Consider the following 8,506-nt stretch of genomic DNA (forward strand, 5'->3'; position numbering starts at 1 on the left):
ATAAATTTAGTTTTAATTTAATTAATTTAGTTTAGTTTTAATTAATTTTAATTTAATTAGTTTAGTTTAGTTTAGTTTTAATTAGTTTAGTTTAAAATTTGAAATTAATTCATATAAACAATAAAACAATGTGTGTGTTTAGTTAGTAAAAATTTGATTTTGAAGCATTTAGGGAGGAAATGGGTTTATGTAAAATTGGTGTTCGCAAGGGGGTTTTGGAAGTACATTTTCGAAAACACCTCCCTGACCAGTTTCGGAAGTGCACTTCCGAAACTGGTCAAGGAGGTGTTTTCGGAAATGCACTTCTGAAATATTTCCCGAAATGTTTTTTTTTTATTTTCTTGATTCTTATGGATTTCAATGTTTTCAGGAAAATATCAGGCAACCCCGCACGAATCCGACAGGACAGAGAGACTCAGACAGCATCGACTAGATGCGAGCGGGCGTCTCAGCTGGCGGCTACACAGGGACGGGGTCGAGTACCAGTACCCGTCCAGATGGATGAGGCTGGTTCCTCATCTGAATCGAGGAGTAGGCTGGCTCAGATGTCTTCTTCCCGGGAGGAGGAGGTGAGATACCAGGATGATCAGGAGATACCTGATGCTGACCCTTCGCGCGGGGAAGAATTGAAGGAGCAGGGCTACCCGGAAGGGTCTAGGGAAACTTCCGTGTTGATTTCCTACCACGAGCACGTCGCTCGGCGTATCTAAGAGGGAGAGGTAATTTTTTTAATTTAACTGTTTTTTATTTAGCTTTTTATTTCACATTCTCTTCACGCTCTAATTAACAAACTTTTTTGTTTTTGTTTTTGTCGTAACAGGGAAGGGCAACGCTAAAAATGGTGAACCACGCGCGCAAGATTTTTGATCTCTTTAAACCACAGGCGCAGTGGTTTAATGATGTGGTGACTGCTTCCGGGCTAGGTGGGTTGTTCATGACCGGGTATACCACCATCAGCCACGGCATGCAGGGGGCTTTTGTGGAGCGGTGGCATAGGGAGACGTCTTCTTTCAACTTACCGGTTGAGGAGTTGACGATCACCTTGCACGATGTGCATTGTCTTCTCCACTTGCCGATTAGGGGGATGCTGCTGAACCATTCCCGGATCCAGAGGGTCAATGCGATCGAGTGGATGAGGATCTATTTGGGTATGGACCCATATAGGGCTGATTTTGAGTGCCAGACGGCAAATGGGGCTCATATCTGGTTCTCCATCTTGAGAGAGCTGTATGAGCACCACTTGGTGGCGGCGGCCGATTTCGAGGAGACGGGTAATGACCTATTTACAGAGTATCTCCGTGCATGCGCTCTCCGGTGCTGGTTCGTGTTCTTGGTAGGCATTGCACTCTTTGTGGACAAGAGTGCAACCTACGTCGACGTGACTTATCTCCGCTATTTCATGGACCTGACTACCATTCACCAGTGAAACTGGGGGTCAGCTATTCTGATATAGCAGTCCCCTCTTTATTGTGCATGTGCTGGGTTTGAATTTTAGTATTATTTCTATGAGAGCAACGGATAAAAGGACAATTTTTTTTAAAATTAAGAAAAATCAAACAAAACTTTACCACTAATCATTAACAAGAGATGCATGATCTCTTTTCAATTATTCTAAAGTCATTTTAAGTTTTAAGACTTTTTCCTCAAGTTTTAAAATATTTTTCTTTTGGGAGGTGATTTTCTTAAAATAATTTAAAACTTCAGCATGCATATACTACATACAAGCCTTGCATATAATACATGATTATGTGAATGAATGAAAAAAAAACTGAATAACAAACTGTTAACCAACTGTTAGTTGTCAGTTAGAATCTAACATAACTAATTGTTAACTAATTCTAACAACCAACCAAGTAGTTAACTTGTCTAGAAGGTTAACAAACCGATTCTTAATAAATCTTCTTTTATCCGTCGACAAAGTGATAATAATCACTATAAACTCACACACACAATTCTATTCTATTGGCGTCCAACCTGGTAATATCTTATTTGATTCTAACAATGGAGACGGCACCTAAACTCGAAGAAAATCTTTATTCCATCGCTGAAAATGGAAGCAATCCCCAAGATGTTGATTAAAGACTCGATCTTGGTGACAACAAGCACAAAGGAAAATGGACCGAAGATGAGGACTGGTTTACTATAATAAATCATTCAAAATTTACTCTCTCACATAATGCTTTCATGATTGTAGGTTTTTTTTCTTCTTTTAATACTCCATATGTTTGTTTTTACATTTTGTAGGCTTCTTGGAGAATTTGTGGATTTGTTTGGACTTCAAAATTGGTCCTACAATGCAACGTTGATTGAAGGAAAGACAAACAAACAATGCTGGAATCGATGGCATAACCATGTTCGACCAGATATAGAGAAGGGGCCATGGAGCAAAGAGGAAGACATGATACTGATTAAAGCTCATAAAGAAGTTGGAAAAAAGTGGACATAAATTGCAAAGAGATTGCCGCGTCGTACCGAGAACACGGTCAGGAATCATTGGAATAATACTAAGAAGCGTCTATATTCCAAGAAGGCTCAAAATGAAAGAAAGCAAGATTCAAATGAAGATTTGCTTCTGAATTATATCAAGGGAATCATTCTTGTTCAAGAAAGTGAAAATGAAAGCAATGTGGAAAACGACATTGGTGTTGATTGTGTTATGAACAAAAGCTCAGAGAGTGACTTCAACTTTAAAGGTTGGGATAGTCAAGAAGAGGATGAAGTTGGCAGCTATGTCTCATGGGATAGTCAAGAATTATGAAGATCATGAATAAAATATATATTTTTCTAAATGGATGGATAGAGTGATCATAACAATATGTTATTGTGTGATCGAGATAGTTAGATCACAACATGTAATGGTCCAAGTTATTATATGATATTACCAAGTCAAGTTACTTTTTTATGGCTGGTGATGGGTTTGTTCATTCTAAAGATGAGGGTGGCTTCTTTTGTGTGAAATAGGATGGGTGGTTGTTCTTCCGGATAGGTATTTTTTAAAGATTTTTATCTCTTTGTATGATAGATTGAGGATTAGAGTTGAGTTTGCTATGATCTGCCACTATATTGTGCTTGGTATATTTGGACTTTTAAGAATGATATAATCTTTTTGGAGTAATAATCAAATGTGAAGGAGGCTATAACATATTGAGACCTTATAAAATACATATGTCTAATTACATTTTCTATAGGCCAACCATAAAAATTGTAGGCTATTTGTTTAAATTATATTTTCTAATTTTGAAAGGAGATTGAATGTCTAATCTTTATAATTGATAGTACAGGTGGCAAAGCGGGCGGCCCGCTCCGCCATATGTCCGTAAAAAAAAAGGGGCAGGCAAGACCGCAAATTGAAATGGGCATAAAAACCTAACCCGCCCCAGCAAAGTGGCGGGTTGGCGGGCGGCGGACTTGCCTGCCTATTTTTTTATTTATTATCTTTTTCATTTTTTTAATAGATTTTTTTACATTTTAATTAGATTTTTCACATAGTTTTTAAAACAATTTTTTATAAAGCATTTTTTAACAAATTTTACTTAAAAATATTGCATATATTCACAAATAAATTGCATATATTGGCGGGCGACTGACTTTGGCGGGGCGGGCTACGGCGGACAGCAGATTTTGGCGGGACGGGCTATAGCGAACGGCGAGCTTAAAATGTCAATCTAACCCTCCATTTTTTGGCGGGTGCGCGGGCCGACCTGACGGACACGGCCGGTTTTGCCACCCCTAATTGAAGGTGTTGGAACCTTTTAATATTTTAATATGGTGGTGAATTTAAAAAAATTCTTTTAAGTCTCGTATCCTTGGAAAAATAAATGCGTTTGTGTTAATAGGAAAAAAAAATTTAATCCACATTGTTTAGAAAAGATATCTGGGTCATCTTACTCCATTATATAAGAAAACACAATAAAATACACCAACAATTTCTTTTAAATTTTTCCTTTCTCATTCTTAATACTCCGAACGCCAACTTTTTTCTTTTCTTTTAACTCGTTGAATTTTTTAAATATTTTTTAAAATTTTCTTTAAAATATTATTTGAAATTTTTCCTTTCTATCAAAAGAAACGTAAATAGTATGTAAAAGACTTTGTATTTGATAAAATAATTTTAAAAAGACAATAATGGTATTTCTTATACGTACATTCTCTGCAATTCTTTTCTCTAACACCGGTACTTCGAGTATATAGAGTAATTTGTACAAAATGAACACACACTTTGAATCCTAACACTAAGACTGTAACGCCCCGAATTTAATTAAAATTGGTTAATTAAATTATCGAAGGATTTAAAGATTTGGATATGATCGAATTTAGATTGTCGGTATTATTTTAAGAGGCGTATTTGAATTTATTAAGTTAAAGTCGGATTTTAGACGGATAGTCGGAAGAATAATATTAAGGATAATATAATTTATTTATTGAGATGTTTATTGAAATTTCCACATTTTGGGACGATTTAGTCAGTATTAGTTCGGGATAGCGGATCGATATTTAATCAAAGATTTTAATATTTTTAGTATTAAAAATATTAATGAGTTAATGTTTAGCGTTTTGGGAATTTTCCGAGTAATTAAGATTAGACCGGAAATATGAGACATTGAGTAATAAGTCGGTATATTAAAATAATCGGATTTTATTTTAATGGAATTTAAGTGGAAGTATTATTTTTACATTATGTGTAGAAATTAATTTGGGCTTATATTATAGTATCTTTAAGTATTAAGGAGTGTATTTTATTAGGTCCATTATGAAATAGTGACCAAGTGGTGGTACCTCTTTTTGTAATTTTTTTTAGTAGTAACCGAGGAAGGAGAATAGAAGAAATAGAGAAAGGGGATAAGGGTTGTGAAGAGGAGAAGAAGAAGACTCAAAGTGTTGCTCTAAAGTGTCATTTTTTTTCAATTCTCCATTGAATCTTCTTAAAGTTGCACTCAATCTAAGGTAAGGGGGATTCTTACTACCTAAATGAGAATATGATGGATTGTATGTGGGTTAGGGTATAGATTGGTCATTGTGTTGTGTTAAAATGTTTCCTGTTGCTTTTAAAATTGCAATTAATTTTTATAAAGTTGTTGTTCATTGAAATTCGGCGTAGCTGGAAAGTAAGCTTGCCATTGACGGACGACACCCATTTGTTATTTTTCTCGTATGCTATATTGTTCAATTTCTGTGCATCATACGCCTGTTTGTTTCCTTATTCTCAATGCTATCACTTAATGAAAACACATACATAATATATATATATATATATATATATATATATATATATATATATATATATATATATATATATATATATATAATAACTACATCTCGAAATAATATTTTTTAATCTATAATGATTTACTATATCATCAAGATATCCAAAGATTAACGTCAAAATGAGCTTTCATATAACGTTAATTTTGATGTTATTCAATGACATAGTAAATCATTATAGATTAAGCTCAAACTTTATAGGAATGATCTATATGATATTATGTTTCAATCCAACGGTTGAATTTAAAAAATATTATTTCGAGATGTAGTTATTGAACGAGTGTAACTCGTGGTGTAACTCTTCGGGTGTAATTTGATCCCTCCTCATATATATATATATATATATATATATATATATATATATATATATATATATATATATATATATGAATGAGAAATAAGCACCACATGTGACTTATCTTTTTGTTCCAGCTATTTAACTCATATGTTGTTCGTTTGGTAGCTTGTTGTTCTAACATTTGTCTATTCTATTTTCATGTTTTAACTAGTGTTTATAAAGAAACCTATAGTGTTATAAAGAAACATATAGTGAATAGTAGCTTAATAGAAATGAAACATAATGGTTAATTATAGATTGGCATGTTATAATGGAAAGTGAAACATAGTTAAAAAATGAAATTTAATTGAAATGGTAGATTAATAAATTGTGAACAGTAGCCGTAGTAGAATAAAATGCCTTGAATAGTAGTATGTTAGAATTGGAAATAAAATAGTGACTTGAAATTAATATAGTGTGATATTAATTGGTTGATTAAATTAATAGTTGAATTAATTTCAATAAGTCTATTTGATTGGAAAATACTTGAACTTAGATAAATTATTCGATTTGTCGGTAAATAACGGTATCTTGAGAATTTGACCGTACTCATGCTTTGGAATTTAGTAAATAACATAGAAATTATGGTATGACAGTAAGTAGTGAATTTAACCGAATGAATCGGATAATCGGTGGATTAATTGAATTGTGTCCGAATTAACCGGTTGAGTTGTGTTTTTAGTGACTTGGGAGTATAACCTGAAAATCCGTAAAGTCGTGATTATTAAGGATTTGACCGGAAATTAGATAACCGGTAGTGACGCAGGATGTATCCGATTAATTAGAGATTATTAGGTGAATAATTTTGGTTAGGTGATAGTGGATTAGTTAGTTAGTTAAAGGACTAATTTATAGAGAATGATGAGACTATTGTGAATTGACTTAATGTGTTGATTTGTTGTGATATACCGAAGCATGACGATGTCGTGATGATTTTGTTTCTATGTGAAGATGAAAGATTATTTGTGACGTTGAATTACCTCTAATAATTGGTAATTATCAGTGATATAGGCGTATGCCTCGTGACGATGTGTGATTATGATGAGTATGTTAAGTATGTCTTGTTTGTCGAGTCACATTTCATATGCATACTCTGTGACGGCCTGGATTGGCAAATTAGTGACGAAGGCTTATGCCTTGTGCCTCTGAATTAGGCAATTGGTGACGGGGGCTGAAGCTCCGATTTGTACCACATGCATATGCACAGTGGAGTCGCATTTGAGTCGTTGTCCGTTGTTGTTGATTGGAGTTGTGGATTATGCATTGCGATGCTTATATGATAATATAGATGCTTATACGTTGACTTGTTGAAAATGCTTATATATTGATAATGACGCTTAAATGTTGACTTGTTATAGATACTTATATGTTGACTTGTTGAAGATGCCTATATGATGATATTGATGATTATATTTTGAATTATTGAAGATGCTTATATGTTGAGTTGTCTGAAGATGCACATACGATGACTAGTTGAATATGTTTATATACTGATATTATGACTATTCATTAATGATATTATTGGTGTTGATTACGTTGATGTTGTGCATAGAGGTGATTCATTTATATTCTTTACCTGATATATGATTTATCATGATCGTATTTATATAGTTTGATATCTCACCCTTGCTGCTGATGTTTCCCCTACCATGGATAATGAGCAGGTACTCAAGTATAGTTGTGGAAGTTTGTTGCTTCATCGAGCCCTGTTGGTGTGTCGCTCTTATAGGTAGCACTCGGGGGGTCGTTTATATCGTTATTTCTATGTTGTCGATGTTTTTAGTTGTTGTTATTATAACCGTTGAATTCAAGTTGAATAATATAAGGTACTTGTTATACTTCCAAGTTGTTTGAGTCGAATAAAGTTGATAGTTGACTATTAATTCGAATGTTATGTATCATTGTTGAATGAAATACACGTTGAAGTTGTAAGTTGATATGTGATACCCCAATGTGTTGTTTGAAATTTTAAAATACTCTGATATTTTCCGCATTATAATTTCGGGTAGAATTTGGGGTGTTACATTAGTGGTATCAGAGCAGGTCGGTCTTGTCCGGCCAAGTTGTCGAGTCTGTTGAGTTTGTACGACAGTTAAATGCTGTCAGTGTTTTATCCTGTAGTACGCGACATGTGTGTGAAACATTGTTGGTACTTATTTGTTTTGTTGCAAGAATTAGTTTGACGATAAGTTGGGGAGAAGCCTTGCTTCTCGAAGAGGTTTCTGTTGTAAGAGATAGTCTGGTATGTTGTCGATAAGCGACGATGCAAGTGTTGTTGAGATTTTTGGATGTTACCCGGATTCGAAGGCGACATGAAGTTAAGAATTATTTTGGGGAACAGAAGTTAGAGAGTTGCGATGTTCATCACGGTTGAGGACTGTGAAGTTGTCGATACGAGTAACCTTTGCGTGAGATGCCGATGTTTGATGAGTAATAAAGTAATGAAGTTGCAGTGGACTTTATGTTAGACTCGCATAAGTGATTGTCAGACGTAGTTAATGCGTGAAGTGTTATGAATCACGAGTCCGAGTTGGAAACTCCAAGATACGTGTAGCTTGTGAAAGGAATTGTTGTCTCGGTGATATTAAGACTGGAATTTCGATGAAAAGATGCATCTCTCGAGTTATAAGGAGTTTAAAGATGATGAATTATGCTAGGGGATGTTTGGAACATGCTTAAGTCGAAGAAAAGTGAGTTTCGGATTGGGATCTCCGTAAGCAAGTCGCAGAAAATTCAGAATCATTGTGAAACTTTAAGAATTCATAACTTGAGTTCCGAATATTCGATTTGAACTCCGTTTGAAGCGTCGGAAAGATAACGAGATGAATTGTATTATAAGAAAGATTGTAGAGAATTTTTATCACCAATTTGATATGAGGAGGACTTTGGTTGAGATGAGATGAATTG

The sequence above is a fragment of the Vicia villosa genome, linkage group LG6 (genome assembly GCF_029867415.1).
Source record: "Vicia villosa cultivar HV-30 ecotype Madison, WI linkage group LG6, Vvil1.0, whole genome shotgun sequence".
Lineage (NCBI taxonomy): Eukaryota > Viridiplantae > Streptophyta > Magnoliopsida > Fabales > Fabaceae > Vicia > Vicia villosa.